This window comes from Homalodisca vitripennis, chromosome 6 (genome assembly GCF_021130785.1).
Source record: "Homalodisca vitripennis isolate AUS2020 chromosome 6, UT_GWSS_2.1, whole genome shotgun sequence".
Classification (NCBI taxonomy): Eukaryota; Metazoa; Arthropoda; class Insecta; order Hemiptera; family Cicadellidae; genus Homalodisca; species Homalodisca vitripennis.
The window spans coordinates 74,178,714-74,198,849 of record NC_060212.1 but is presented as its reverse complement, the minus strand read 5'-3'; the positions used below and the strand labels follow the sequence as shown (position 1 = coordinate 74,198,849).

Below are 20,136 nucleotides of genomic sequence, written 5' to 3'. Positions count from 1 at the left end.
TAAAAACTAATTTAACTTGATAAAAAGACAGCTGAACTTCAGGTCAAGTTGATCACAAGTGCTGGTGTATGTGTTTCCAAACAGCCGATGAAAATTGAAATGTTTATAATCCAACAAATGTAGTATGTCTGTTTTTAGACACTCAATTTTTATGAGCCACAATAACATTATTTTACCAAATACTGAAGCTTACTAGCCAGATTTATTGTAATAATGATTAATTTAGCACCAACGTTCAAACAGTCGCCAGTACATACTTCAAAAGTATTTCATAAATTTGCCTTTTATGGAGTCTGCACACAGGTATTATAGCCTATGCAGGCTCATTTCCCAAGGACAATGCTTTTCTTTATAGTGCTCTCTTTGTTTCAATTTAGTTTCTTTTATTTTAATGGCTTAATTAATGTATGGTTAAATTGTTTAAAATGTAATGGTTTTCAAAATTATAACATTAATTTTTTAAGATTGTAATATTGTATGTTTATTTTTTAAATATAAGTGAATTCTTCTTTCTTTTCTTCTTCTTCTTAACACATTTTAAAGTTTATATGATTTATTACTTGTATTTACAGTATGTTGATACATGTAGTTTTGTATTTATTGGGATTCTCCATGTATGTGTTTGCTTCCAATGTATGCTGTGATATCCTTATGCAGCAAACTTTCTCAGGATATTAATGCTGTATTTGGTTCTGTTTAGATGCTTGTACGCTTTAGAGAAGCTCTACGAGAAAGGAGAATTCCGTTTTTTTGGGAAAGAGAAATGAATTTGATTGGTCACCTGAAAGAAGCTTATATCCAAAATAGTTGTGACAGACTTAACAATTTTAATCAAGCAAATAGACAAACATGTTGATGATAAAAATGCGTATGAACTAGAAGTCTATATTTGTAAGTATACATTGTGTATTCAAACACTTATTATAAGTAACTTAAAAAATAGCAATTTTATTTTTTTTCATTTCATTTCATTTATTTATCTCATTTACATATATACAAATATAGTGCCAATAGAATACACGAGAAGGTACTCACATGGGCTAAAGCCTGTGTGTGAGAAGAACCGAGTCCATCTTCATTCGAGTTTGTAATCACAATAGTACTAATATACAATGTAAATTTTAGAACAAAATTAAAAATTGTATAATATAAAGATAACTAAAAATAACTAATAGTAACATGTTCTGTTTGGATGCATATTAACTAAATTCAAGCAATGTAAAAAGTAATCATACTTTTCAATTATAATCTAAGTGTGGCAATGATGATTAATCACTTATGATAATGAAACTACATGACAAAGATGCAACAAACTGCAGATTTAGGTTCTAACATGTAAATGTTCTGAGATTGATGTGAAGAGCATAAGAACATTTGTCTCAGCTGATAATATGATAATATGACAAATTTACTTTCAAGTCACAGTGATTACTAACTTTTAATTTCATATTAACACACATTATTAATCCTTTAAGATGAACATTTCTCAAGCCTGCCTACTGCCTGCTGTGTGAGTTATAATACTCCCTAGTCAGACAAGTTACTATTTCACACATTTTAATCTGCCAAATTTTAAAAATATTTTAACAAATATGCATTGTCAAAAATTGTTCACACAACTTAGCACATTTTTTCACAGTCAGATCTACACACTCCCATTTATATCACTCGTGGCAGGCTGTTTTATACTATTTATGCAGTAAAATAATAATTAGATTATATAAACATTTATAACTGGTTAAATAAGGTTTGCGATATTTAAAAAACAACATTTTAGATTAAATATCTAGAAAAACAAAGTAAAATTGATTTTATCATTAGCAAGTTCAGTGTAATACGAGTAACAGTTTTTCTGTCCATATTGGATATGAAACGCATTCGTTATTCTTGCAAAATACATTCCTAAAGATACAAATTTAACCAATCTTTATTTGTGTGCAGACTGAGTGGCCAGTTACTCGTTTCATGGCAATGATCTTGCCTAGACTCGTACTGACTTGTCGTGTTAACAGTAACAGTTCCCCATAACTAACCTAGAGTTCTCCACGACTGTCAGTTCATTGTTCACCAACTTTACTTATTAAGCATCCAAATAATGCTCATAAAATTCCAATAATACAGTAAACGTTTTTATGAACACCAGACATTACTTTCTAGAATGTTTGGAATGTTAGAGATATGTCATCTCTTTGGATTCAGTGAACAACTTTATAAAACAAAAATCTGTTGAGTAAAGTGATAAATGTATAAAACACGCTCTCTTGAAGTCGTAGGTCTAGTGAGTCCATAAACTATTTCATATATTAACAAATTAACTCACTAAATTGTTATATTCATTTGATTATTATGAAAGCACTGTAGATCGTTCACCAGTCAAAACTGTTATGGGCAATTCTATGTTAAAGATAGACTTCAATGTTGAAGCTAATTAACTACCTAATTGACACTCATCCTCACTACATTGTAAATTTTTAGCAATTTTTAGTATTGTTCACATATTAAATATACTATCTTTTGGGAGTTTTCAATATTTTTACTTACAATTAAAATAATTGTAGAGTGCATAAGGACACTGAACCAATAAAAAACTTATTTATACTTTTACAAATACGTGATCTCATTATTGGTGCCAATATTTGAAAAAAACATCTTTAAGTATGCACTTTGAATATCACTCACAATGTAGATAACATATTGGATACACAAGTCAATACATTAAGTTCTAACACTTGTACCAACTGTGAGGTGTAACCTAAACTCGTATAAAAAACCTGCTAGAATGTATTCTACAAGTCACAATAGAAAATTACGAATTTCCTAAAAATACACCACATTAGATAAGAGCCCTCCAAAGATTGAAAAATAAATTATATTTTGAAAGTACCTTATAATGACTTGTATTAGTTGTGAATTCAAGTAATTTCTAAGACTCATGTAATAAAATATACTTCTTTCAGGTAAGGTATTGAACCAAAACATCCCAGCTTCTTGTGTTGCCTCAACATCAAACATTCGGAAGGTTGCAAAGAGGTTGGTTACAAAAATGACTTCTCAAGTTGTTGATTTATAAATAGATTTTATGGTCATAACATAGTATTTTATATTATCATTAAATAATAACTATACATGCAGACAGCAGATAGCTATTATGTATATTGTGCGACTACACTTCTATCCTTTTTTTTAGTGATTAATGAAGTATCCTTTTAGTATATTATTAAATATTAACCCCCAAAAGCTTTACAGACAATTTTAGTGACTAAGGTAGTTAGTTGCAGGAGAACTGCAAGTGATTGCTTTTAGGTTTGATTAGAATAAAGGTAAGATCATTATTATAGTGGAAAAAACATTGGTTTCTGTTACTGTTTAAATATTATTCATTTTGAAGCATTGTCAGAGAACCTCACATTCATGTATCGTCATTTTTACCACGTAATATTATTCATTTTTACCAAATCTTATCCAAATCTAAAATGGCTTGTTTAGTGGCAGATTAGGTCCCACAAAAATGTATATTTTTCATTATAGATTTCTCAACAATGCCAGAATAGGAAAATTCTATTAATTGTGTATGATTATCACTTATAAATATAGGATCATCACTTCCAAAAATGATCCTAAATTTATAACAAAATGTTATCCTGGTTTGCACAAATTCAATACAGTTATGAAAATTGGCTATCAAATTTTAATAAACTCCCCCTTAAACTAAGAATTTATTGTCCAAGCCACCTAGAATAGTATTTAAGAGACCTGAAAATTTGAAGAAAATGCTAGTAAGGCCCAAAATTCATGTTGGAAAAAAATTCTGAAAAATTATCTTTTGGCTGTGAACCATGTAATAAACCATGTTGTGGTATTTGCAAAAAACTATGGATAAGACAGACCAATTCCAAAGTAGTGTCCACTAATAAAACTTATCCAATAACTGTTAAATTGGACTGTACCTCCAACAATTCAATTTACCAGCTAACCTGTATGTTTTTGTCCCAAGGACTTCATTGGACAAACCTCAAATTCTCTGCGGGTAAGAATGATCTGTCACCGTTTTTCTATTAATCACAAAGACGAAAAATACCAGTAGCCTTACACGCTATTCACCATAACAAAAGCTTTGATGATTGCTATAAACCCAAAGCTATAAGCAAAATTACACCTTGTGAAAATAGCTCTCGAAATGGTTTAAATTTAAGGAATAATGAATTGGAACACCAACTTATATCAAAATCGAAAAAACCATATGGACTTAACATTCACTAAATTATTGTTTTCCACTTGAATCCTTTGATTCTGATCTACAAATTTATCTAAATTCAAAATTGTATTATATTATATTATATTATGTTATTATTTTTAAATTAACAACTAATCCAAACTTGTTTAATTGTCAAAATTGTTATTTACATTTAGAAAGTTTATTACAGGTGTTTCTCTTTTGTTTGTTTATTTCATTCTGTGTATTTTTAACAAAGTGCATTTGTTAAAGTTGTATAATTACAACGAAAATATTGTACAGAAAATAATTTTAGTTTCTTTTAAAACTGTTATAAGAGGTGTATATTATATATATTAAATATTTTGTTATAAAACTATTAAACACTTACAAAAAAAAACTTTATAACAATACTTTCAGATTTTGCGCTAAAACTAATTTATTTATCCATAGACTCATAAAAAACTATACATTTTCTGAAACTAAAATTTGTGACCTTTAGGCTATCTTAGAATTTGAAATTTATGTACTGAACTATATTTTAGGCACATCCCTCCCCCTTTATTACATTCAAATAACAAAAAAATGTCTCCACTCATCATAAAAAATTAAAATATTTACACTAGTTACTTATTATAATTGTATTATACTGTTCATTGTGAACAAAATTATACCACATACAGTTAGGTTTGCAATAAAAAAACAATTTTTTTAACAGAGGGCCAGGTTTCCTGGGCCTGGTAGTTGCCTCTCAGCCATCCGGCTTATTGTACGCCCTCTTCTAGGTTTAAGCTGTCACATCCTAGGCCTTTACAAAACTACGAGATCTTCTGAACAATGCTTACCTGTTCCAACCCCTTTTCCATATGCCTAAGAAAACCTAGGGACCTTGAGCATTTGCTCTGTAATGCCGGACACTCAAATATGACGTGCTCAGCTGTTTAGTCAGACTCGCCACATTACCTATTCCAGAATATCTATTCTGTTCTGGTGGTTTTGGAATATCCAATGACCTGTAATAAAACCAGTCATCTTACGTATCTCCATTCTACTCATTCAATGGGCATCTGCTGCAATGTTCCTTGATGGTCCATTGAGCATCACCGCTTTGCTTGTACGTTTCCCTCAGCTTTTCTCCAATGTTGGGTGTTAAACACCCACTTAGCAACTGATCTATGTGCTAAGTCGTATGAAACTCCACTCGTTGGTTCAGGTCCAGTAAGAGGACAGTTGGCTCCTAAGTTAGCACAACTGTCTGCCCTTCATTACCTGTGATTCCTCTAAGTCCAGGACCTATGTTAGAATAACTTTATTGGTTTTCGCCAGCAATTTCATGACCTTATGGCATTCCCATTCTGTCTTTGAAATACAGTCATGGTTGGCCAAGGCCTGCAGAGCAGTCCTGCTGTCCAAGTTAATGTAAGAGATCCTGGGAAGTGTATGTTCAGTAAATACTGGTGTCTCCTCAGGATCCTTGGTGTGAGTCCCATCTTCACTTAGTATAGTACCCACCACATTTACGGGGCTTCGAGCTAGGACTTTTTGAAGTTTTGCACAGTCGGGTACGTTATCAATACTCTGACAGAATTCTCTTCATGAGTTTCCATTAGCTCTTCTCACCTCTTTATTGTACTCTGTTAGGGCAACAGAGTACCTATCCCAGTTCCCTGCACGTTTGCGGGGATATTATACGTTCTGCGGAGGTTTTTCCTCAAGGTTTCCAGCACCTGGTTACACCAACATGCTTTGTTCTCTGAGTTCTTTTCTGTTACGGGGCAGGCTTTATGGTATGATTCTTTTATGGCGTTTTGCAGAAAGTTAGCCATATCATCGACCCCTTGCCCTTGATACCCATTTTCTCTTACTAAATTGTTTCTTAGCTCCACATTAAAAATTACCCAATCTGTTTTCTTTCTCTTCTCTTACCCATGTACCTCTTTTTTTGTACAAAAGTTTGTTTACGGCCTTGATTCATAATACAGATCTCAAAATGTAGTGTTATACATTTTGTAACATATAACGATGACAAATGCCCAATCCCTCTGGTCATATCAATTGAGAAACTTAATTTAAAATTATAAAATGACCCAGTGAATAAATTTGAAGCAAATGATTTCTACACTAATAAGTTTATTATAAAATTTAGTGACACACTTTGTTACAATTTTATTTGAAATTTCAATTTTATTTTATTTTTTTTAGTCAACGAATTTTATATATAATTGAAGAAAAGTGTTATTGAAGAATATTTAATTAGTTGTTTGTTGATTTTTAAGTAATTGAAAGTTATTAAATAAAAACACATAATAAACATTACAGAGTGGCTATTCAAAAACTCTTTTCAAACTCCTGGTTTTTCCCCCGGTTGAAAAATTCCGATTCTCTAGTCTATTTTCAAACCAAATAAACAACTGTAATACTGTATTCGACCCTTACGCCAAGTTCAACGGTGACGGTTTCTTGCTACCAGCTGTATCTGCAAGAAATGCCACAAAGCTGCGGTGCTCTAGAATTCTGTCGCTAGCGATATGCGAGAAATTTGGTGACCATTTATAGCTATCACCTATTTTAAGCTCTTTCGATGTTATCGATGTGTTGACGAAACATAGTGTATATTTAATAATTTTTTCTGTGATGTTGTGTAAAATATATATATTCAATACAGAATAAACAAAGATAACAAATAAATACCAACTCAGGGCTATCGTGGGGGCAGACTGCATTCCAGCATTGCGGGTCAGAGGTCTGCAGTAGACGAACTTTCGGGACGAAACAATTATTTCACTGGTACACACGGTCGGAGGTCCATCTGATACTTCACCAAATACGTTCATCTGAACTCTACTTAATTTATTTGTCCTTTTTGGGGAATGGGAGCAAGCCTAAGAATACCACGCTACTTCAAAGTAATTTGCAGAGATTCTCCTTTTGAATTATAGATATAGTAGATTATAAAATGAGCTTCCAGAATATATTCCATGTACGTAAAAATGTTTAGATACAAGTATATTTACAATTATAGAGAATCTATTTATGTACAACACTAAAGTACGATATATACTTATACTAAAATTAGCAATCGCCTGTTTTCCGCTGAGCAGCTAATGTCAACGCATAGAACCAGAAGATGACGCGATGGCGTTGACAAATATAGATCTAGAAATATGAACATCAATTTAAATATTATTACAAATCCCGGTATTTTATGACTATATTTTTTTAAATAGTTTGTATACACAACGAACTACACAAGCTCGTTTCACCAATCGGAAATTTGGGTACTGCCGATTGTTTTTGTCCACGAATAGACGCAGCAGACTTTCGATGATGTGTCAAAATAAATATGACAATTACGTATTATGGCTAAAATATTATTTGTCAAACTAAAGTAGTTTGTTACTTTGGTTATCTACATTTTTCATATATAAAATAAAAAAACCGTTTTAGCAATCGGTAATTTGCGTGCCGATGAGTAGTCATCCGGGAATAGAATTGGTTTGTTTCGAGGTTCAGCTTTCCCATATCAGTAGTATATTGTAAAATCTTGATTTTTCAAGCATATTTTTTATTGGAATCGAGTAAAAAGAGCCCCGGTATCGATCGGAAATGATCCATTCTTACTAAAGTTATCTGCTACGGAAATGACCGAAGTGCGGTTAGTTCGCAATCTGTAGAATAAGTACATATACACCAGTACCGAACAGTACCTTCTACAGTTGCACCCAAAGTACGAGCACAGTTGATGTTATCAATTACTAGCTCCTAAATATTTTGGTCAGCCTTTAATATAATGCAAGAATAGAATCACCCCATCAAAACAGAACACAACTACAAAGTAAACAAACGCACGAAAGGCTGTGGTTTGTCACAACGTGTTTGTTATAGTCATGGACTACGAAACAACATGACAAGACTCCTTATATACGTTGGACTAATTGGTTTGAACAGTTCGAATAGTCCGACCGAGCGTCAGGTGTGTGGGGAATTCGTTCAGATAAATAGTTGATCGGAGAACTGACGGGATTTCTAGCCGTCGTCCAACTAATTCCGCTCTGACGGCGAAACTGACATGCGTAGTTTTTGGCGTTGCTTGTTATAGCTTACATACTATTTTCTTCTCCAAGAGGTATGTTATCAGGCCTGGTAAGAATCCAACTGAAATTCTGCTGTACTCAAATAACCGGGTATGTCAAACCGTTAAAAATATATTATTCAACAAACCGAACCATTAAGCCGGATTATAGCCCCACGTCAACGACTGATTAATACTTAAATACGTACAACCCGTTTGTATCGCGGACACTACCGCTCTGCCGCTTTACTGCATAATGCATACCGCTCGTTTAGTACCGAAGTCCGGAACCGTCAACCGATTTTAAATTGTCCAATGCATTGTTATGTGATTTGGGGGGGGGGGGAGGCGGCTTGCCGTGACACATGAGTAGAACTAATCAAGACAAAATACCTACACTACTTAAGGCAACTATCTGATGAAGCTCGCAAAACATATGTCGATCTTCAATCACAATTTCACGATCCATGTCGCGTACGATGTTTGGAGATTAATCAATTCTTGATTCAAGAAGCTGTCAAATTATCTCTCGATTTTATAAGTTCTTGGAGACGGAAAAATTATTTTTGTAATTTTCTTGTTTCTCAGAAAAATTTCCGGTTTTCCCAGTCGGGTGCCACCCTGCATTAACACGTTTACGCCGATGACTTTTTATTTACCGTCTAATTTTTCAATAATAATGGTAAAAAAACCGTAATCTGTTTTTACGTCAAATGTCTTAAGTATATCAAGTTAAAGTATGTAGACTTTTCAATTTTGCACAAAAACAATTATTTCATAATGTTTCAATTTTTCTCTGTGTATGTGAACAATAAAATTGAAAGAATTAATCATTTTATACGTAGCTACAGAGTTGATTTAGTATGCTCACAGAATATGAACTCAAGAGTGATACTATAATGTGTGCATAACTTGCTAATTACACACTGGTCAGTGCATTCGGCAGGAAAAGACATCTTAAAGGAGGGGTTGCTATCTAAAAACAAATTGAGTTACCGACTGAGGTACTAAATCTAGATATAGAAAGTCTCAGTACAGAAATATGTGTCTGCAGTAAAAGTAATACTTAACAAAAAAGAAAACCTATATGTGTTAGGCATTTATAGACCACCAACCGCTGCTATTGATCAGGCACTAAGCATAACTGGAGACATTAACATAAACAACCTGATTGACTCAAGAAGTAGAATAGCCTTCTCAGAAGTTCTGAAAACCTACGATGTTTCAAGAATTAAACTGCCACCAACCAGAATTACTACTAATAGTACAACATCAATTGATATTGTTTGTACAAAGATTGATACAGCTGGAGTTTCAGTGGAGATTCGCAATACAGGACTATCAAATCACTCAGGCCAGTATTGTACCTTGTACATGTATCTTATTCAACTCGTCTAAACTTCATAGAAACAACAAACAGAAAGAATAAGGCAAGACTTGACAGATAAAAACTAGGAGAGAATACTGCAATCTGGAAATGCAGATGAAGCATACAATAACTTTGTTGACTTCCTGACTGATAATGAATCACGTATGCCCATTTAAAAAGACCCGAAATAATTTCAACTACAAGGCAAAACCTTTCTATGACAAAAAAGCTACAGATTTTAAAAATGAATTTTCTTAAAGCTCATGAGACATATATTTTATCAGGCAAGGATGAAGACAAGTGGAAAGCTTTTTCATTTATAAAAAAATATGATCAGAAGTTATAAAAACACTTGCACGTACTTCCCCCCACATCAGTTGTACAATGCGTATCATGCAATATATTTTTACAAACAACCCCCCTCTCACAGTTTCACTCCAGTGTAACCAGGGAGATAAGAGTGTTATTATAAAGTGTGCTGTAGTTATACTGCCGTTATTTGAGTATATCTCTTTTAAAATATATTTGTTGTGCGTATATGGTTGTAAACCCTTTTATCAATAGACAAGGATAAAACAGTGGTACTTAAATACATCTGAGATGAGTAACAAATGTACTGTTTTTGCTTTGTTTTTATTTAATAAGGTTTATTTTAATCTGTGTTCTATCAAATTCGTTTTATTTATTTAATATATGTAAATCAGTGATGAATAAAAAATCACATATTTAACTTTTATATAAGCAATAATTAATTAAAACACTAAGGGGGTAGAATGGGTTAACTTTAATTTTCAAATCGCAATCTCTATCTTGTGACATGTCATAATAAAGGTATATTCAATAGAAACACAATGACTTTAAAAAAAACACAACTACGCCGTTTTTAACAAAAGTTATGGGAAAATAATGAAAAAAATCTGTATGGACAATGCTAATGTCTAGCTCATATTAACACAATGCATGCACGATATCTTTTAGAAGACTTTGAGGGGCCCAGCTTATCCATTTTCATAGTATCCAATGTTTCTGGTGTGTATAGTTTTGGTAAGAGGTGTCTATCAACATGGCATAACAATGTAAGGGATTGTATGCCCATAACTTGTGCTACGACCGTCGTAGAGATGTTTTATTCATGTCATTGTATTTCCATTGAACTCCATACACCTGTAAAATGGCATGTCACAAGATAGGTGTTACAGTTAGAAAATTTAAAGTTACCCCCTTTGAAAACGAGTGTTAATTTGAACAGCAGTGGTATTAGAAATATATTGGATAGTGAATCAGAATATAATGTTAGTTTTGTATATATGGATGAAGTCTTATCTGACTTGGATGAACCACTGCCTAATGAATTAATTGTGCCTGATCCTACTGATGGAAAAAGTATAGATAAAAATACATTGTACATTTTTGTAAACTTAAATTTAAATGTACTTTCTATATGACTATAGATAATTTTTTGGATGAACGCTTAGATCTAAAAGGTTATAGGCCTTTATTTCAAAGATTTAACTTTCATAAAAATTTAAAAATTCGTTGCTATATAAAAAGTCTTACAGAACATAAACTTCTATAAATATATTTTTGCTCTGCACATACATCTTTTAGAAAAAAAATGAGTTAATCCATTAGAATCCAAACTGTCATAATTATATACAAAATAGTACAATCCGAGATTTTTGCAAATTTGGAGTTGTTATAGACTTTTTATTCAAAAGTATCACCACTCACTCTCACTCTCTCTCTCTCTCTCTCCCCCCCTCCCTCTCTCCCTCTCTCTCTCCCCCCTCCTCCCTCCCCTCTTCTCTATTCAACAAATCTCTCTCTAGCACTCTCCCTGACATCTTTAAAATATTGGACCCGTCCACAAAAGTGGTTCAGCCAAGAATATTAGAAATTATATGCCAATAACCATCTTGCCAGTCTAGGGTAAGGTATTTGAGAGGGTAGTACTGACTAAAATAATTTTCAAGATCAAGAATACGTTTCATGTGAACCAACACGGTTCCTTAGCCAACAAGTCCACTATTACAAATCTTATATTATTCCAAACCTACATAACTGAAACCTTTCTCTGAAGAAATCAAGTAGATTCAAACAAATTGGACTTTTTAAAGGCTTTCAAACGAGATTGCCATGCCATTTTGATTCATAAATTTACGACTTTTGGCTTCAGAAGACTCTCAACTCGATTCAGAGTTATCTGTGCGGACGTAAGTTCAAATCAGATACAATATCGAATTATCCCACACTTTTCTTGTTTCAGAGTTATCTGTGCGGGCGTAAGTTCAAGTCAGATACAATATCGAATTATCCCACACTTTTCTTGTTTCATCTGGCGCCACATAAGGCTTACACTTCGGGCCTATCTTGTTCAACAAACACACACACACACACACACACACACACATATATATATATAATATATATTAATAATATGATTATTAATATATCAATTTGGTCATCCTTTGATGTAATGAAAACATGTCTCTTAACCTTAATAAATGTACTTGCATTACTTTCCACCGCACCCGGGTCCAGTTTGATTCAAGTATTGTATTATGGATTTACTGACAGTAACACCAATGGAAACCAACCAAGGATCTTGAGGTGACATTTACCACCAGTCTTAAGTTGGAAGAAACGTGTTATAAACACGTGTAGCTTTACTACGCTTAAAACTCTTGGCTTAAAACACATATGCCCTCCAAAGTATTGTCTATAATATTTGTATTTGATAGTGCTTTTAAAGGACCATCAAACTCCCAAAGTTCTTGAGAAAGTGATGGCTGGTCTTTTCTCTGGATGTTGTTATTTATTCACGGTCATTTATATGTATTGATATACTTATTTATTAATTGTTTTTGTTAGCATTTCTCTGTATTACTGCCACTGTTTATATTTATTTGTTTATTTTACTCTTGTTACTATTGCTTTTTACATGTTTATTTACTTATGTTAACTTATTTCTTAATTTGCTGTTATGGTTTTGATCCATTGCGAATAATGAAAATTCAAATCAGTTCAGCTAATGTTATTACGTCTCGTGAAGTGGTAAAATTCCTAATCAGTGCATTTTTACAGCAGTGAAGAACAATTATATACTCATCAGGAAAACAATGAAGATGTAGGGGATACTGATACCCTCTTGTGTTCTGGAAGTCTTAGAAAATTCTCCTCCTGTGATGTTAACAAGAAAGATGATGAAGATGTAGGGGATACTGATACCCTCTTGTGTTCTGAAAGTCTTGGAAAATGTTCCTCCTGTGAAGTTAACAAGCTTGTTAGTAAACTACAGAATGACGTCAAACAGCTTGAAAATTCCCTAAGAAAACTGGCTCAATCGAGTAGTTTGGAAATTGAACTAATGAAATCAGAATTAAAAGAACAGAAATTGGAATTGTGGAAATGGCGTCAGATAACATTAGACGTAATTGCAGAGAATCGTATCCTTCATAAACAAATTAGATCAGAATCACAACTAGTTGGAAAAAATGATTCCAATTTATTCTGTTTGATTCTTTAAATGAAGTTGTGATCCCCACCCCAAGTGTAAGTGATCTACTGTAGACAAGCTTTCATTTTGTCTTTGATAAAATATTGTATCACTTTTTTTTCTTTCAAATCTGTGTGCGAGTGGCTTTGGTTTACACTGTGTTAAGGAAACGATTAAAATCTTTCATAATAGAATAACTATGTTTTATTAATAATATTGTATTATCCTATGAGGAGGTAAGCTTGATGGTTTCATTTACAATGACTACTATTAAGTAAATACAATTTTGTATGCTCTGCCATTAAAGTTAATTATGTTTTATGTTTGTTTCAGGTAAAAGACTGAACTGAATCAAAAAGTCTTGTTATTTCAAAACAATATCAGTATTTTAACCTATTATTCTACTTGTTTTAATTTTAATTAATTGGAATTAATTTATAGGTTTTGTAGGCTATGTTGAATGCTTCATTAATAATATAACTTATTACACCTGCATTTGTCAACAGTGCTGTAAATGCATGTATTATTAACAAATTTGACACTTATTGACAATAATTATTGATAATTGTGCAATGTATTAATAGTGCATGTATAAAACTTTTCAAGATATAATTCTTTTAACTTTTGTTTATTAATAATTGTTTTTAATTTGTTTTCAGAGAATAATTATTTGTTATTTAATTTTGATGGTACATAGTAATTAAACTAATTAATTACAGTATTTACTATTTTCATCCATAAATTGTAAAAGAAATACTGACTTAAATTTTCTATCATGCATATAATTCTTGTATACTTTTAATCACAGCTAATTAAACTGAAAAGGATATCTTTGTTAAGGCTCTTCATACATAGTGATATTTGTGACAACAAATGTGAAAATAATTATGCTCGTCTTTAAATGTTTATGATTACAATGTAATTGCCAAACATTAAGTTCCTCAACTCACACATGAGAAGAAAAATATGCTTGTTTTTAAATAACTTGTAAAATAACTGTCTTATTGGAAGTTAATTATATTTGTGCATACATCAAATTGTGCTACTTACAAATGCGCATTATGCTTGTTCGTTTGTATATCTTTAAATAATTTTTTTGTTGGAAGTTTATCAAACAAACTGTTAAACAAATGTTTCAACTTACAAGTTGTGAAAAATGTTTTAAATATTTAAAAAATATTACTGTCCTACTGGAAGTTTACTGTAAAAACTAAAATGTTTTAAATGTCATAGTGTACCCAAGTATACACAAGTGGTTATTGTGACACTTTACTTTCATTGTGATTGGCCATTATTTAAACTCACTGCTGATAAAGAGTCCTTACCAAGAGAACAACTTTGCCACATTAAGGTTCAATAGTCTCTATACAGAATCAGAATCAATTTATTGTCACCCCACTTACAATACATTGACAGTCTTAAATGTCTAAGGATCTCACACATAGGCTACATAATGTACACCTAAATTAGAATTACATACTTAACACTCTAGTGAAAAGTAAAAGACAATAGTTTTGTTACTAAATCCAGAAAACAATTTCCCCGGATGTTAAAGTCTAAGTGAGAGTGCTGAGTCTAAGTTATTAGTTGGTGTACTATTTTAAATGTATGGGACTTTTAGGACCCAAAGGTTGAATATCTTTCTTTGTATGTTGAAATATCTGTGTTTTCTCAATACGGTCAGTTAGGTGATGATGTCTGGCTTCGGTTCCTTCTCCAGTGTTTGACTTATCTTCTCTGTGTTGACAATTGTTCTGACGTTTCTTACTTAATATTCAATGGTAAATACATCTCTGAAGCATCTATTGAAATATTCAATTCAATTCAAAACAGCTTTATTCTCCTGGCATATACACATATATACAAGAATAGTGTCAAGATTTAATTCATATACTTACCAAATTAGAAAAAAAAAACAAGAATAATATAACAGAAAATACAAGATTTATCAACATGAAATAGAAAAGGTTTAAAATACAATTATTACAGTTGTTAAAAAGGTTACAATTAAAACAGATAACATTAACATTAAAACGGTTAAAGTAAAAAAAAATAAAACAGCTTTCGGCATAAACTATTAATTATAGAGTACTCCACCTCCAGAATCACCACAGGAATTCATTAAAGGAATATATAGCCTTGTTGATGAGAAACTTTTTAAATTTTATTTTAAATTTATTGAATGTAGCCTCTGACTTAATTTCAATAGGAAGATTCTTGTAAAATTTTGATCCAATATACTTTGGTCTCTTTTTAAAAATTTGTAAAGTATGGGGGCTTATGGCTACATTGTTACGATTTCTTGTGAAATGGTTGTGATTATCTCCTACCAATTCCAGTTCCTGAAGTTTGCTTTAAGTGACAAAATAGTTTCAAAAATATACATCCCATAGAAGTCATATTTTTTTCTTCTTTAAAGTATTCCATAACAGATGTTCTAGTATGAAGATTAAAAATTATTCTAATTGCTTTTTTTCTGCATTTATAGAATAGAATTTAGATTTTTTGTAGAAGTAGCACCGTAAAGTGAGATTCCAAAAGATATTATTGAGTAAATATATGAAAAATAAATAACCTTTAATGTTTCTTTTTCGCACAGGTTTCTCAGTGTAATTAATGCATATAAACCTGATGAAATTTTGGAAAGTAATTTTTACAATACACAAGGTAGTATCTGGCATTATCATCTTCTGCATCACTTAGTTCAATTTGGGTGAAGGAACACTTTTGATAGCATTAATTCTTTCCTTTCTGATCACAAGGAGCATTTTCCAGGGTCTTCAATCATATGGTGTTCTCTCAACTGTTTTTGACTTGCCTGCTGTTCATTGGCATAATGGTATAACATGTACAGACATATTCAATACTTCAAAACAGTAATAGACACAGCAGGAAGAATAAAGGAGCCTCTCACTGCTGTTTTCCTGGTGGTTTTTATTACCTATTTCTTTTAATTGGATCTTGACCATTTACTTCTTGGCTCAGAGACAGCTCTTTAACTTCGCTTTGAGCCTCCATCAGTCTTATCTTCAGTTCTTTCTTTTTATACTCTAGTCTTACTACTGGTTTTCTATAAAGATTCAAAAAATCTTAATACAATTAATCCTTGTGGGATTAACAGTGATTTTTAATATAGCCTATGCATACAATATTTTTGACATGTCATATGATTATGCCTTGTGAGTTACTCTTCAAATCAGATCGCCTTTATTGGAATAGTTCACTCAGGTAAATTATCATTCTCTTTGTGGCTCAATGAGTTACCTTCATGTTTGGAGGGTTTCCATGTAGAAATGTTCTTGTCAAATCTACTTGCAGGATGTTCACAACCCTCCAGTTGTAAGGGGTAACAACTGAAATGAGCCGTCCATATTGGGATCCTGTTCGTAGGTAAACTTATCATCTCCAGTAGTTATCAGGGGTCTCCACTGAAATGAGCCAATTACGTTGAAGTCTTTCCATCAGTAAATCTTTTCATCTCCAGAGTTGAAAGGGATCTCCACTGAGGTGAGCTACGATAGAGTCCTGTTCTCAATAAATTCAATATCTCAATTGAGATGAATCATTGGGGAATTGTTCTTCAATAAGTTGTCATCTCTAGTTATGATATGTCACAATAGAGATGAGCCATGCATGTTGGTGTCGTATTTATGAGTAAATGTATCTTCATTAGTTGTGACGGGTCTCCGCTGATGTGAGCCAGCTAGTTGGGTTCCTGTTTGTCCTTAAATTTGTCAACTCCAGTCATGGGGGGTCTCCATTGAGGTGAGTCAGTTGTGAGAAGTTTTCACAGAGGTGAGCCATCTAGGGTTGAGGTCTTTTTATCAGTAATTTTATCATCTTCAGTTGGAAATTTTGTCTTTGACTTTCAAAATGTGTATTGTTTTAGTAACTGATACAGGGTTATATGAAGTATTATATGTTAATAATTAAGTGTAATTAGATAATATATGACCTGTTTTTTTAGTTAGTTGTCTTTGTATTTCAAAGAATTACACTAAATAGTATTATGATTAAGAATATTGCTGAAAATGTTAACTATAAAATAATATTGTAGTAAATGACACCAAAGGGATCATTATCTTAATCATTTGTTCCAAAATACAATTGTATAGATAAAAATACAAAAAGGGAGCTAACATTTCAACAACATTTACAGAACTGTGTTATCAAAAATGGGATGTAGAATCTGAAAATGCTTAGTTAGCCTACAGATGTGTGAATAAAATTGTTAACATTTTATAATGTAAATTGAAGTTATTATTTAAAAAGTATGCATGCTGATATAACAGAAAAAATATAACATTTGTGTTGGTGTATTTTAACTTTTGGTTTGACTCCAGTAGTGTTGTAAAAACAATCTACTCGTGTGCACCCATTCAGCACATTACAAAAACATTTTAAACCTAAATTATCCTCATTTATTTATTTTTAATGTAAGAGTACACTGTTTATTTATCCAAAGTTTCACGCAAAAGTTTTTTTTCTTATATATAATGGTGGAGAGTTATCCTCCACATTTTTAACCTCAAGTGACTCCCAAAAACGTTGAATACCACTAATGATTGGTAATATTAAAAAGACCTCTTACTGAAAAATGAGCAATCATCTTTTTTTTATCTCAATCAAATAACCATGTAACTTAACCCCTGTAATTTAATTTCTGATTCTCATTACATTTTTGTGTAAGTATTTGTGAATTATTGCTGAAGTATATCATTATTGCCCTCATACCCCCTCAAACTTAACTAACAGATTTGTCCTTAACTGGCGTGATTTAATCTACCCTCGACTGACTGTGCTTCTGCACTAACTGTAACATGCAGTACAATAGTCAATCCTCACGTTAAAATCATGTATGAAGTGTTCATATCAAATAACCAGCATGTTACATAATAATAATAATAATGGAAGAACATTTAGTTAAATAACAACAGATTTTGTTCTCCTGACTTTTTTGTATTACAACATGTTAACGATTGTTTAATGCACAGTGTTATATGTAATTTCCATTTATTACTTATCATCTTGACGTAACATCATGTGAAGTTCCTCGATAAGTGCTACTTAATTACAATAAGGCTGATTAATATGTACAAATAAAATATGCTTAAGTTGTATTAAACAATAATACAATGTTGTACAATTCAATTATAGACTCTGCAGAAATGTTGTACTATAGATACATTTTCAAGTACTTTTTCAATCGTGTTAACCAACAGCCATGCTGTAATTTTAAACTATTGCATTTTAATGTATTGTTATGCCAAATAAAATGAAGAAGGAAATAAAGGCCATTTGTACCTTCTCAATGATTAGTTTTTATAATTTATTTCACCTTTTGCTGGATATTGTTACCATATCTAACATCAACTGCTTTTCTGCGCAGTAGGTAATTTATATTTGTTTTATAACATTTAATTTATAACGATTTGTGTTTATTAACGATCCCTACAAAAGTTTAAAAGTGTAAGTTTTAGAATGTCATGAAAGGTTTTGGTAAATTATATTGTTGCTTTAGCTTATACACTATGATGCAGTTAGTGTAACAACAGAATTGTATCATTCATTTCATTTATTTATCTCATTTACATATATACAAATATAGTGCCAATAGAATACACGAGAAGGAACCCACATGGGCTAAAGCCTGTGTGTGAGAACCGAGTCCATCTTCACTCGAGTTTGCAATTACAATATTACTAATATACAATGTAAATTTTAGAACAAAATTAAAATTGTATTGAAAGATAACCAAAAATAACTAATAGTAACATGCTCTATTTGGATGCATATTAATTAAATTCAAGCATTGTAAAAAGTAATCAATTAACCTCTTACGATAATGAAATTACATGACAAAGATGCAACAAATCTATTATATGAAGTTATATGGCTATAAGATGTAAGACAACATAAGGGATGAGCTTAAAGAGTACGCAATAAACATTGTTTTATGAGCTATAAAAAAAGGAAAAGGAAAAGAGAGAGAACAAAAAATTGTTGTCGATTTCTGAAACCTACACTATATCTAATGCATTCCTTCACAAAGCGAAGAACACACACATGCACGCATTCGCACGCATACATATCCATCCACACACAAAAGTACGCACGGGCACGCACACATCTGCACTACATACAGACACAAAACTTCATGCACTAATTAAGAATGCTCGCACTTATCCCTCACCACGGTAAATACAAAGTAAATAAATTTAAAATATCGCAATATTATATCCAAATTTTGCAAAACAAACGGCACAAACAGATCACCCAGAGTAGATAGAAGTGAGTATAGTGTTTGCCCCACTCCTCACCAATGCAATTAACCAGCTTCTTTTGTACACTTCCACTTTAATGTTCCAATGGTAAATTTTGGTAGATTGTGTGTAGAACATAGAAAGAATTTGTTTTATTTATAGACTTAGTATAACATGGTGTGGCGATACCAATATTTAACTTATGTCTTGTGTTTTATGCATGCTCCACTGTATGTGTTGTATGTGTTAGCATACACATATCTAGCATGAACTAAAGAGGGAGGTTACCACTACAAATTTTCCATACCTCCCAGTCAAGAGTGGGGGAATATGTAAAATGCTAACAATATTAATAATTGGAAGTTCGACAGCCGGCCGAGACCATTATTATTGTTCTTATTTTAAGCTGTACAAAAATGGTTGTAAAATAGCAAAAATTTATCGTTTTTGAGACCACCCAAAAACACAAATATAACGACACTAAAGAGAACAGCAGAGGCTCATGAAAATGAATATATCTTAATAACTACAAGACACATCCTCCACCTTTTACATAGAATTTCCACATTCTAAAATGACCTTCCAGGATACATATATTTACTCGAAAATATGTGCGTATAGTTGTATTACTTAAATAATATGTATTTTAAATTAAAATTATGTTTTAATTTCAAACCATGCCTTCTATAATTAAAATAAAGGATATAAATCTATATGTATTTT

General features: G+C 31.9%; 1 long non-coding RNA gene across 1 annotated transcript; it reads left to right on the top strand.

The window, feature by feature from the left end:
• Nucleotides 1-655: 655 nt before the first annotated feature.
• On the top strand, nt 656-18,462 carry LOC124364465. The gene is made up of 3 exons (XR_006922618.1): nt 656-891; nt 2,958-3,030; nt 13,484-18,462. It is a non-coding gene; the product is annotated as an uncharacterized LOC124364465 (long non-coding RNA).
• Nucleotides 18,463-20,136: the final 1,674 nt, after the last annotated feature.